The following is a 13,388-nucleotide window of genomic DNA, read 5'->3' as shown; positions in this document are numbered from 1 at the left end:
CACCTGGGTGGCTCAGTCAGTTAGGTGTCTGAGTCTTGATTTCGGCTCAGGTCATGATCTCAGGGTGGTGAGTTTGAGCCCCTGCATTGGACTCTGTGCTGGGTGTGGAGCCTGCTTAATTTTAAGATTCTCTCTCTCTCTCTCTCTGTTCCTCCCTCATTCATGCTCTCTCTCTGTCTCCCTCAAGGGGGAAAAAAAAAGGTTTGAAGCTCAGGAACCACCAAAACCAATCCTTTGTTTTTTACTTTGTTAGTTCTTAAGCATCCATTCCTGGCACCAGAATCGATAGATTTCCCTAAAGCTATTAAACTAAAATCTTTGGTGTTTTATTCTCCATCACGCAGGATTTTATCTTCCCCAGAATGCTACTTGTTAAAGAACATGAATCTTACCTTATTTAGTTTCATTTCCTTCAGGATCTGGCAGAAAATCTGGCATTAGTAGATGCTCTATAAATATTTGACTGAATTGAGATATAATATAACTTCAAAACATTTTTCTTCTGCATGAGAACAGCTGTTAAGCAGAGGATGGTAACGGACAACGCGGGGCATTCTGGGACATTGGTCAATGTCAACTGAGGATGTGAACTTTATTTACATTTATTTTGTTATGGAAGTATAGTTAACATAGAGTGTTACGTTAGTTTCAGATACGCACGATAATGATTCAACAATTCTGTACGTTACTCACTGCTCATCAAGATAAGTGTCCTCCTAGTCCCCTTTGTCAATTCCATCCATCCCCCATCTGTCCCCATTCATCCCCCCACCTATCTCTGCTCGCCCTCCCCTCTTGCAACCACCAGTTTGTGATACCCGATCAGATGAGAGTTTGCTTTTGTGGCAAATTGCAAGCAGGTCACAGTGAAGGGGGCAACTGGCCCAAAGTTTCCAAATTTGGCTACTACTGGAATTTTATGCAGATTGCTCAAAAGTTCATATTCCTCAGGTTCTAGGCCACAAACAATGAGATTCTGACCGCTAAGGGAGCATGCAGTGTATAATCACACAACGAGCCCAATGCTGATACAGAATTTGAATAGTTTGCTTGGTTTCATAATGTGCTATGATTTTTCTGGTCATCTATATATGACCAATGATAAGTAAAGTACAGTTCAACAGTTTTCTTTCCTGTAGAATGTTTCAGTTTTTAGTGTGTTAATTTCTTCACACATCTCCAAGGCAGGGACAAAGCACATTGCTTTTATCAGGGTGATTTGATCATCTTCTTCTGCTGATTACCTAATAGGACAAGGGTTTTGTGGAGAAATTCAAATCTGTGGTAGCTAGGTAGGGATCTAATTACTAATTTCAGAGCAGAATTATCAGCAAAGTTAATTTGGTGCTAAGTCAAAGGAGTTACCGACCCAGGGCTCTCTGGAGTTTCCCCTCATAGAAGCCAAATGGATTGTGGTTTGGGGGTGCTGCTTATCACATCAACTTCCTGAATTATAGAGATCTTCAAAGGATGGAAAGCAAGCATGTCCCAGGAACTGGGTGTTTGACTGCCTACCTAATAACCTTAAATCTTATTGTTCCAAATTAGTACATTCAGATGGAATAAAGAGAAGAAAGTTTTACACTATTAGAAAACACGGGGGCTACTGGGTGGTTCAATCGGTTAAGCGTCCAACTTGGCTGGGGTCATGATCTCGCGGTTCGTGAGTTCAAGCTCACAGCCTGGAGCCCGCTTTAGATCCTGTGTCTCCCTCTCTCTCTGCCCCTCCCCCACTTGCACTCTGTCTCTCTCTCTCAAAAATAAATAAGCATTAAAAATTTTTTACAGAAAAAATTTAAAGAAAACACAGAAAAATGAGTGTAATTTTAATGGAGAGTGTTTTAGACCAGGACATAATGATTATAGAAATAAATTCACTACAAGTGATCTATCATGCATCAAGATGATACTTCTTGCCCAGAACTAGCAGAGCAAATATTTCATAGAGAGTATTGACAAGTATTTATAGGTTAAAGTAGCATTACAGGGAATAGAAACACTTTTTTTCTCTAGGGTTTTTTGTTTTTTGTTTTGTTTTTGTTTTGTTTTGTTTTGCCTTGGCTTTGTACTATTTACTATCCACGTGATGAAAGTACCCCAAACAAATGGTTTATTTTCACATCTTAAGATACGAGATGATGCTTGGGATGCCTGGGTGGCTCAGTCGCTTGAGCTTCCGACTTCTGCTCAGGTCATGATCTCACAGTTTGTGAGTTCGAGCCCTGCGTCAGATTCTGTGCTGACAGTGCAGAGCCTGGATCCTGCTTTGGGTTCTGTGTCTCCCTTTCTCTGTGCCTTTCCCTCTCTCTCTCTCTCTCTCTCTCTCTTTCTAAAAAATAAATAAACACTAAAAATTTTTTTAAAAAGATATTGGATGATGCCTAAATTGTCTTCATTATGTCCTACTGAGTGCAGCTCACTTACTAAATGAAACTATGAAACTAGCACCTTCAGGGGCGCCTGGGTGGCTCAGTGGGTTAAGCACCCAGCTTGGCTCGGGTCATGATCTCACGGTTGATGAGCTTAAGCCCTGCCTCATGCTCTGTGCTGACAGCTCAGAGCCTGAAACGTGCTTTGGATTCTGTGTCTCCCTCTCTCTCTGCCTCTCCCCTGCTTGTGCTCTGTCTCTCTCTCTCTCTCGAAAATAAATAAACATTAAAAAAAAAAAACCTAGCACCTACAGGAATAGGACATGAAAAATAGGATGATTTATTCATAGGAAAAATGCTTTTCCATTTGTAGTAAACATAAACTATTAATTAATCTGAAATGCTGATACTACTTTTTATGTTACTCCTAAATGATGTTACAATATTATATTAATACACATTAAAGAATAAAAAGGTGACTGTTTAGACCTATTTAATCAACAACATACTAAAACCCTCGGGGTTTGAAATGATCTTTGATAAAGTTGAGAAAAATTAGAAGATTAAACTCTTAATCGATGAGCTTAATTGCCTATTTCTTGGGCAAAGGTAAATAATGTGTAGTCAGTCATTTCGTAATAACACCCATTTTAAATCATTTCATAAACTGTCCAAATCAGCACAACTGTTCTCCCACAGTGAGTGAAGAATTTATTCAACACATCCAAATATTTTCTTTGTGTTTACCTCAGGACCGGCTACCAATAAGATTTATGTAAGTGATAAAAATAGCAATCTAAAGCTGCCCCCCAATAAACCATATTTCCACTCCCCAAACCTGGTAAAAAGATATGGCATTAAATTTGTTAAAAGTTGTCACTGAAGATATGGAGATTAGATTTTATGCCATAGCCAAGACCTCAAATGTACACTTGGTTATAATACCATATTGCCTCATTACATAAATCCTCAGCATCACCGTTTTCCACTTAAAACAAAATCTTTGGAAAGAAAGACACATTTAAGGGTGAATAAAATATTATAACTATAAATACTCAAGTTTTGCATATATGGCTTAAGTTAAATATTGTCTTTTCTGGAATTGTTCTAATAAATTGATTTTAACATTAGAATCTTAGTGTAAACTTGGCATACAGAAATAAAATCTTATGGCTGTGATTATTTTTCTCGTCACTCTATGTTATAAATTTCTAAAATGGAAACCATAGGGCTTCCACAAGAAAAACGAGTTTCTAGAAATATGACCACAGGAAAAATGTTACCCGCTTCAGTTTATGTTGTTTTCCCTGGAGGTAATACTTATTTGATAATGAAAATACATTAGAAAACCTATAATGTCGTCAGAGGTAGGTAAAAGTAACATCTTTATATTGCTGAATAGAGCAATTTTATTTTTCACATACAACTTCTTTAAAATATATATTTTCAGTCATCATCTCCTTTAGACCTCAGGTTTTTTTTTTTTTTAAATGTTTATTTATTTTTGAGACAGAGAGAGACAGAGCATGAATGGGGGAGGGTCAGAGAGAGGGAGACACAGAATCCGAAGCAGGCTCCAGGCTCTGAGCCGTTAGCACAGAGCCTGATGTGGGGCTTGAACTCACGGACTGTGAGACCATGACCTGAGCCGAAGTCGGATGCTTACCCGACTGAGCCACCCAGGCGCCCCGACCTCAGGTTTTTTTTTTTAAAGCACAAAAACAAAATCAGTGGACTTAAGTGTTACTTGTGATACTTTACAAAGCCAGATTAATCACAGTTAGCATATTAAATTATATCATTCACGCTGTTTATTCATAGCAGATGTTGAAATTACCGTATAGTGAATATTGGACATCCTTCTTGTTTTCTTCCCTCCTGTTTTTCGCTCATCAGTTATTAAAAATACACACTTAAATATTAATAAATATTTAAGACTAATGTATTTCTTTCACAGACCAGGTTCTTAATAAATATTTTAAGTGGATGAATGAATAATTAAAAATCAATAATAAATCCCGAGAAGGTATTTTTTATGGTACTAGTGGTATTTTGATTATTTAAAATATAAATAACCTGGAGATTATTACAGAGTCATAGTAAAGTCATAGTGTAATATGTAACTCTCAGGTTACCCTCCCTAACCTGAGGAAGAGCGCAAAGCATAAATACTGAAAGTTGAGGGGAAGGGTTAACTATAATATCAAGTGGCATGTCGCAAAACTGGCCAAGCTTTTGTTAAAAGACTAACATGGACGACGTACAAAATTTTTAGGGTTAGCAAGGAAGCTAATGGGTTAATCTACATTGCGCTAAATGCCTTATTCAACCTATGTGCTTTTTAATCCTTGTTTCCTTTCCATCTTTATAGATTTATTAGTAGAAAAACTACATTTCTCTGGCCTTGCCTTCCGCTGTTCTATTAGAATGCTACCATGACTTCCTATACTTAAATGATCTCCTATTCCAACTTACCCTGAAAAGTTTTCCATTGTTGCTGATGGCCCAAGAAGTGGTTGTATTGCCAAGACCTTCTAAGGATACCACTATGGTACTTGCTGGAATCTATCAGCGTTTTCTCAAGACTTTAGGTACTGAATGATGGGGATTCTTATGTCTGTATCAAACAGGGATATTAAATATCTTTCATTGGTGAGGGTATTCCTGTTGCTACAGATTCACATCAACGTCTCCTCACGTCTGTTTGTTATATGTGACATCAAATATCCCGCCATTTGCATGGAAATCAGCTCTTCTGATCACTGTAGTACGATGCCTTCTCTTATTTTGGTAAAATAATTACTTTTCAGCGTTTTCTTGTTTATTCCTTTGCTTTATCACTGAGGCATGAATCCCTACAAGCTTGATCTGGGAGCAATACGGAACAGACATGATGCCATGTTTCGGAATCACTGACTTTTTCTTCTTGGAATAAGTTGACTTCCCTGACTCGATCTTTAACACACACTCCTATTCAGGCAGCACCCCAATCTCTGTGTCCATAGAGCCCTAGCTGACCCAAAGGATGGGTTCGCCAGACATCCCGGTATGACTTGAGTCCTAGGGTGAGTCGAGATGGCACTCAATGCAAGAGCATCTGCTATGTATAAAATGCTCTCCAAAACCCAAATCAAATTATGAAATCTTTTATTGCCATTTATTCCTTTCATTATTAGCAATTATCATACCACTCTAACTATAAAAGCGTAACTCACTGAAAACACAATCATAATTTTAAGTAATGGCTAATTAGTAATGTATTTTAATACTGTAGTTTTGCTCACTCTCATTCATAATTAAACCTATTACAGTTCCCTTCTTCTGCCCATAAAGCTGTTATGGCTAAAAACAAATATGGGCTAATATCTGTAAGCAGGAAGGACCAATTAAAAGTACTTAATTAGGTTTTGGTGAGCACTCATTTTATCAATGCAGGTTTTTTGAGCTAAAACTTTCCTGTCTTTATTCTAGCTATTCATCTTCTCAGTGTTTGAAAACCTAGCTGTTAAATTCACAGATGAATTTCATTTTGACATAGGTAACGGATTCAGATAATGTTTCCACCTATGATCATGCAGATACATGGTATTTACGCTCCGGACTGACTCTCTCCTCTTCCAACCTCTCTATGGGTGCAGGCTGAACAACATGATTATATTGAAGAGGTGCCTTAGAGAAGGTCCTTGACTTGGGTTTAGCTAATTAAGCTAATTTCCCTGGCAGAAAATTGGGAGGAAGGAATGGCGTGAAGTCAGGGTAATTTATTCCTCTGGTTGGCTGTGTGATTGCTTCTTGCTGGTTATGTCACTTGAAGACTGAAGGTACTGCTTCTCTCAAGGTGGTCTTATATGCATATTTCTCTTCCGGTAGGTTCCAGTAACGGCCCATTCTCTGGTCCTTTTGGGCTTATGGGTAATGACAACTTTTCTTTTTCTAGCCCTGAGTGACTGTACTGTCCTTTGTAGTTCCTCCGTATTCCAGCAACATTTTGTAGATAGTCCCTTTGTAAATGAACTCTTCTTCAACTTTCCTTGGTTGAAGACACAGTTTTTCTTACTGGGGCTCTGATGAATACTCTGAGCTACAGCATAGGATCTTAACATTAACACCAGATTATTAAACTTACATTAGAACTGTACATCCTAATCGATAAATACATCCTCGATGCACACATTAGTCTCTGTGGAGTTCTCAATCCCCAGTATACACTCGACACTTTCTTGATGCTGGAAGAAAAATAAGGCGGTCATTGGAAAAGCAATCTGATTAGGAATTTGGTTTCTTCAAGCTGATTAAGGTTTTCTGGTCAGTCACAATCACGTAAAGATACTTTATGCACCTGTTTGAGTAGCGACTCTATTGTGAGAGAATTCAAATTTAGATAACCACTAATATTTAAGATAGCATTTTTTTTTAAGAAACCTCCATCATCAATGTCTTCACTCCTTATGAGTTTCTTACTCTTCGTCCTTCTGCTGCCATGACAGAAATATGGGTTTTGGCCTCATTCTGTGCTCCTCTTTCTCATTACACAAATCTAATCTAATCAACTGCAATATCTTATTGGTTCTGTCTCCTGTTCTGGAACTAACTCTCCAACTCCCCTGCTAGCAACCTAGTTTAGGCAATGCAGAAGAAATTCTAAAATTGCAAATCTGTTCACCCAACTCTCCTTAACACCATCAATAACTTCTTTGCCCTTAGGATAAAATCCAAATGTCATCACTCAGATTGTAGGTCCTAATGATTTAGTTCATAGCCATATCTTAGCTTCATTTCTCAAAATGTACATGTTAAGTTCCAACCATATTGAATTTCATTCAATTTTCCATCGTCGCTGTGCTTTCTCCTTAATGTGGGCTTTCACATTGCTCTGCAAATATCTTCCCACACTTGACCCCATAATATATATTCTCCTTGCAAAACCCTGAATTTCGTTGCAAGTCACTATAGCGTAGTGGTCTACACCATATGGATATTTATGGTTTACTAGAATACCCAGAGGTAAACAGGTCCAGTTTCTGGTTGGGTTTCTGCCGCAGCCAAGAACCCTAACTCTTTCTATCATTCTGTCGTTTCACATCTTCACACGGTCTTCCATCCGGAAATGTGTTGCTCTCTGTTCACATGTTGCATACTCCAGGTCCTAACATCAGACAGTGAACAACTGTATTCACAAGCAGGAAGGACAGGGGCATCGGTCTGTTAAGTGTACGACGCTTGATTTTGGCTGAGGCCATGATCTCGTGGTCGTGCGATTGAGCACGGTGTAGGCCTCCGTGCTGGGTGTGGAGCCTGCTTGAGATTTTCTCTCCCCCCCTCTACCTCTCCCCCTTCTCTACTATAAAAAAACTAATTAATTAAAAAATGAATTTAAGAAGGACGGGGGACAGCATGAGAAAGAGACTACTTTCTCTTCACCTCACTCACCTTTCTAGTATCCGGGAGAAAACCTTCCCCTAAGTCTTCAGCTGAGTTCCTCTTGTGGCTTGTTGACCAGAATGTGACCCTTTGCCCACTGTTAACCAATCACTTGCAGAAGATTGCTGTGACTGGTTCATATTAGTCACGATTCACTCTGTAGGACTAAATACAGTTGGGCTTGAATAAGCATGGAGATCTTTACCAAGGAAGAACGAAGGGTTGAGTTAGCAACTGGTGATGTCTGCTGAGCAGACTTTAGCTCTGCAGCCTTTCTCTTGCTGTTGCAGGATTCATCTCCGTGCTCCCCATCCCCTCAGTCTCTTTCTACTTCAGCTCTATATTCCAGTTATACTGAACTTTCTTCAGTTTCTAGAATGTTCCATGTGCTCTTGGCCTCCAGGCACTTCTGCACCTGATGCCTACAACAGTTTTTCTTTCCCTTTGCCCAGCTAACATCTATTAATCTTTCAGGTTTCTGCTGTGACATCATTTGCTCGGTCATTACATTGTGCACAAATCAAGTAAAGGGACCCTCCTTGTAACTAGAAATTCTCCCAATTGCAGATCCTGCTAGACTACACTGTCTATAAATGATATTCTGATGTAATTGAGAAGTTCCCCTTCCTCCCTCATCTTTGCATTGAGCCTGAGATCCCTTTCCTGTTTTGTCAAAAAGGAGTTTGTCTCAGGAAAGGGCTATTACAGCAGAGAAAAGTCTTTCGAGTTTCGGAGCTAGGGACCAAAGGAACTCAGAAGACAGAGAGTTGGAGTAAGGACTCTGTCCCAAAATGATTTCTTGGATTGGGCAGGAGGAGAGTTTGCAGGGACGAGGGGCAGCCAGAGAAGATGTGTGCTGACAGGTCTTCCTGCAAATGGAGTTATGAGCCCGACAGCAGAGGGGACAACAGGTGCTTCCCATGGGTCTGGGAGAAGAGAAACCTTGCTTGGCAGACCTGAAAAAAGTGGCAAGGCCTCAGTTTCCCCACATGCGGGTGTGGCTCAGATGGCTCCAGTAAGTGGCTCTTCATTCCAAGTGACATGGGGGCGACAAGGTGGCACTGTGTACCTGAGGGGGATGGCAAAGGGGCAGAGAGCCTGAGAGGGCTATGTGGCCCCAACAAGGTCCTCAGGGTGACAAGTGAGGATGGATGAAGGAATATTTAACAGAAGGATATCTCAGGAAATGCTGCTTGCCCAGGGGACAGCCGGGGCCAGAGCTTCCTGGTGATCCCTGGGCACCACATGAATCCCTGAGGACACCGGCAGCCCCGGGAAAAGCAAGGAGAGAGCAGTAGGGAGATGGTGATAAATTGATTAAATCTATAGTAACTAATATAATGGGGACTTAAAAGAGAAATTAAATCATTATGGAAAGAAAAATTATGTTCCGGCTTACTGAAATTCCTTCCTGCAATACCTTAGCCCCTGCCTAAGTCATAGGGTCCTTGGGCATAAGCCTGTACCTCTTGAGGTTGCTGCTGTAAAAGCAGAACCTGGCACAGGGCAGATGAATGCTTGAAAAGCATTATGTGAATCAACCAGTCATAAGATAGCATGGTGGTAGATCGTAATTTGCAATGTTTGGCAGAGGTAGGGAGAATTGGATGAAAAGGAGTAACACTGTGGATTAAGTCTCCATTTAGTTTAGAAACAACATTCAGATTCTTCCCGCTGCAACTTACGTTATATCGAAATACTTACAAGAAAAAAGTCACTTACACATCAAATGCGTTTGTGCATTTCTATGGAATTCATACTTCAAAGAATATGCAAAAATGCTCCAGAAAGCCACGATACATGTCTTACGATGGGGCTTGTACACTGAAGATAAGCTTTTATGCAGATGTATATGTATATGTATTTTACAAATGTGTACGTACTATTGGAAAGGAGACAATTACACTACATGCATTCATTCTTGACTGAATTTTAGGCTAGAGAAATAGAATAATTTGAGTAGAAGATTAAGCTCTGGCTGAAATACCATCATGTCTCCAATAAAAACTGAGCAAATTTCACAGTTTGAAAAGAGTTGGATATTACGGAAAACCAGCAGCCTAGTAACCAAGATCACATAGGAGTCCAATTCAACAATTCCTTGTTACGATCATTATGTGCCTAGTTCTGTGGTTACCCTTTCTTTACCTTTCACATGGAGGAAAACAAAAATTATAAGTTCCTGTTCAAAGTATTCCGAAAGAAAAATAACCCACCTGCTTCGAATAAACCTGTTTCCAATCTGAAAACATAACATATTTGGGTTGTTCTTCCCAAAATGAAGAAAAAGAACTCAGAAATAGAGGAGGAAAGCAAACAAGCAAAAGAGAGGAAGTAACCACACAGCATATTACAACTTCCCGGACGATGTCAGATTATTGTAGGAGAGCCAGCTGGTGAAATTATTGGTCTTTCGCTGTTTTCTCTGCTAGTTTCAAATTTGGTTTGAGCCTCTAGGGAAATGAGTTTGAATGTCTCATCTCATTCCTAGAAGCAACAAATCTCAGGGAAAAAAAAGAATCAGTTCGGTTCTCGGAAGAAATTTGCACTGAATACGAAGCTATGGAAGGCGGGCAGTGCGTTCAGGGTTTGCCCCGGTATCTTGCATCCGGGTCTGGTGGGGCCTAGGTCTGTGCCTGCGTGAGTCTTTGAAACAACTAATGAGCTCCTCGGAGCCTCTGCCTCTCCACGTAGATTCGTGGGAGGTCTCCTCTTCAGCGGTGCTGGCACATGCCAGTCTGATGGTGCGCCCTCTCCCCGTCACTGCTTCCATCAGAGAGAATGAGTGATGTTTGGCAAAATAAAACAAGACTGGGGTGGATGAGAGGAGAGAATGCTTGTGAGCTGCTAAGCAGAGGTGGCCCACCTTGTCTCTGCTGTCCTTCCTGTCCTCCCTGAGGGCCTGGAAGGGGCCTCAAGTTAAGTGTTTAGCCATATTTTAATTGTTTCATAACTGTTACTTCCTTTAAATGTCTGCAGAGCATCCCCATGGGATGAGATACTACTGTTCCTCTTGTCTCATTTTATAGTCGAGAGAAAAAGTGATTTGCCCACTTAATGCAGAGTCAAATAAGAGTTGGCCCGCTCACTCCGGGGCCAGACGTCTCTTATGAGGCCATGCCGCAAGGTAGGGTTATTTACGCGGATTCACCAAAGAAGCCAGATATGTAGAATGTGAGTTAAAAGCCAGTAATACATTGCCTGCTGGGATAGATTGCTGCAGTGCTGAACACGCACTAATGTTAATAAAAAGAATGAGATGCCGGGGTGTCCGCGTGTGTTTGGAAATTCATCTGTGCAGGCCCAGCTTTTCAGCAGCAGGTCAGAGCTCGGAGGGCTGTTCAGCCAGGAGCTCAGGAGTACCCGAAGACAGCCATACTTTTCGTATAATGACACAACCAAACAAGACTACTCCGCGCTGATATTTCTTTCTTCAATTATGTAATTGGATTGTGTGTGAACATTGGCTCCCAAAGCCTGAGCTGTGGTCAATTATTTAAACAACAAAAAGCACAGAGAAATACATTTTTGTTGAAAGAACAAAATATTTCCCATAAATTTGTGAAGTGTTAGCTGAGCCTTGCAATGAATAAAATATGTGAAACATTCCATCAAGGCAGTCACATCTGAGCCATGCCACCATGTGCAATATCCTTTTGTTGCCTATAAATCATTGTTCCATCCTAATAAGGAAATGACTCTGGGTATAATGATATGTTTTTTCCCCCTTTCTTGGTAATGAGTATATTAGTCTGATACAAAAGGAAAATCTGTTTTATATTCTTTCTCTGGCATGAAGCTATAAACAAGTACTCCAGTACCACTTATAAAGAACTTAGCAAAAGTTTTGTGTTTTGGAATGTGCAACATTTCTGAGTCATTACATTCCACTGGACTTGTGCAGAGTAGCATAAGCCACGTATTTTAGTCCTAAAGCTATTCAAATGGCATAGGTCTACTCAGTCTGTCTTGACCTTGAGTCACCCCCCCCCCCCCCGAGACTTGCTTCCTCTCTGTGTCCGATAAGCAGTTGGCAAGGAGGTTGTGGAAGATGTCAGAGGAACCACTGTCCCCCGGAAGCTCCTTACTCCCCGTTAGCTCTGGCATCCTCTGAGCCAAAATATCTTTCACGTTATCATAATGATTCTTTGGTGGTAGTAGAGGCCTTGAGGGCCGTCCATGGAGGCAAGCGTTTATGGTAATCTGTTTGCAAATATAAAAATAATATAATCCTCAGGGCACCCACAGGCATTGTAACTTTCTATTATCTTTGCTAATGACGATTACCATTATCTCAGCCTTACCAGAGTTGTAGCAGGCTGTAAAGTGATGGACCAATGGCAGCCCCATCCTTCTGGAGGATAACGGACACAGAGATGAAACCACAAGGTCAAGAATGAATGAGGACGCGCAAATACCGTGATTAACTCTGCTGAGCATGGAGTAGCTAGGCACCTTGACCTGAGAGTCCACCCTCTGGGGACATTTTTCTGCAACAAGGAAACCATTTTCTGCAGAGGACTACTGCAATTTGTTCTGAGGGTGCTCTATTCTGCCTTTTGCAGCAAAGGCTCTAACATCAGAAAACAAGGAGCTTCCTTGTGGAAGTTGCTGTAGCTGAGTGAAGGATATATCTTAGCTTGGACTGCTGTAACAAAATACGGTAGCCCAAGTGGTTCAAACAACAGAGATTTATTTCTCATAGTTCTGGAGGCTGGAGAGTCCAAGGTCAAGGTGCCAGCACATCCATTTCTCCGTGAAGGCTCTCTTCCTGGCTTGCAGAATGTTGCCTTCTCTGGGTGCTCACGTGACCTCTTTGTGAGTAGGTGGAAAGAGAGAGGGGGTGAGTGTCTCTTCTTCTCATCACCTTATTGAAACCTGAGTATCTACCAAAGGCTCCATTTCTAAAGACCATCACACTGGGGATTAGGGTTTCAATATATGGATCTTATGGAGACACAAGTTAGTCCACAACAGGTGTGGTGAGCTTTGTGTCACAGAAGGACTCTATCTGTCACAGGTGTTTCCTTTCGGATACAGCACTCCCACCTTCCACAGACACGGTACATTCCACTTCGTTGGGCATTGGGATGCTGGACAGCTACAAAAACAAAACAACAGAAACACAAAAACAAAAGTTTTATACAAGATTTCTAGGTTGATGTTATTAACTCTTCTTCTGAAGAGTTTAGGATTAATTTCATGCCTGTCACAGGGAGAAGACTGCCCTAACTCTATCACTTTCCACTTCACAGAATGAGAGCGTTCTGATAAGATTGTTGGAACCGGGTGAGCATGGGCACTGGAAGGTCTTTAAAATAGCACAGGCCAGTTTCATAACTTGGCAAGGACAAGTTTTGTGATGATGACAGATGGCCTCACACCCCAAGAGATATGCTATCGCTTTATTTACAAATATCAGGCTCATAATTGTCAACATGGCAGAATGAATCACATTACTTGGGTGTTCGTCTAATCACATTAAGCAGAAGAAAAAGCAAACATTGTTATAGACTTTACAACACTGGAAACATCACACACCAAAAACATTTGCTCAGCAACCGGTTGGCCCAGGCCTAGGCTTTATGAGTCTCTGGG

The sequence above is a fragment of the Panthera tigris genome, chromosome F2 (assembly GCF_018350195.1).
Source record: "Panthera tigris isolate Pti1 chromosome F2, P.tigris_Pti1_mat1.1, whole genome shotgun sequence".
In the NCBI taxonomy this organism is placed as follows: domain Eukaryota; kingdom Metazoa; phylum Chordata; class Mammalia; order Carnivora; family Felidae; genus Panthera; species Panthera tigris.
Note: the sequence above shows the minus strand (reverse complement) of the source record.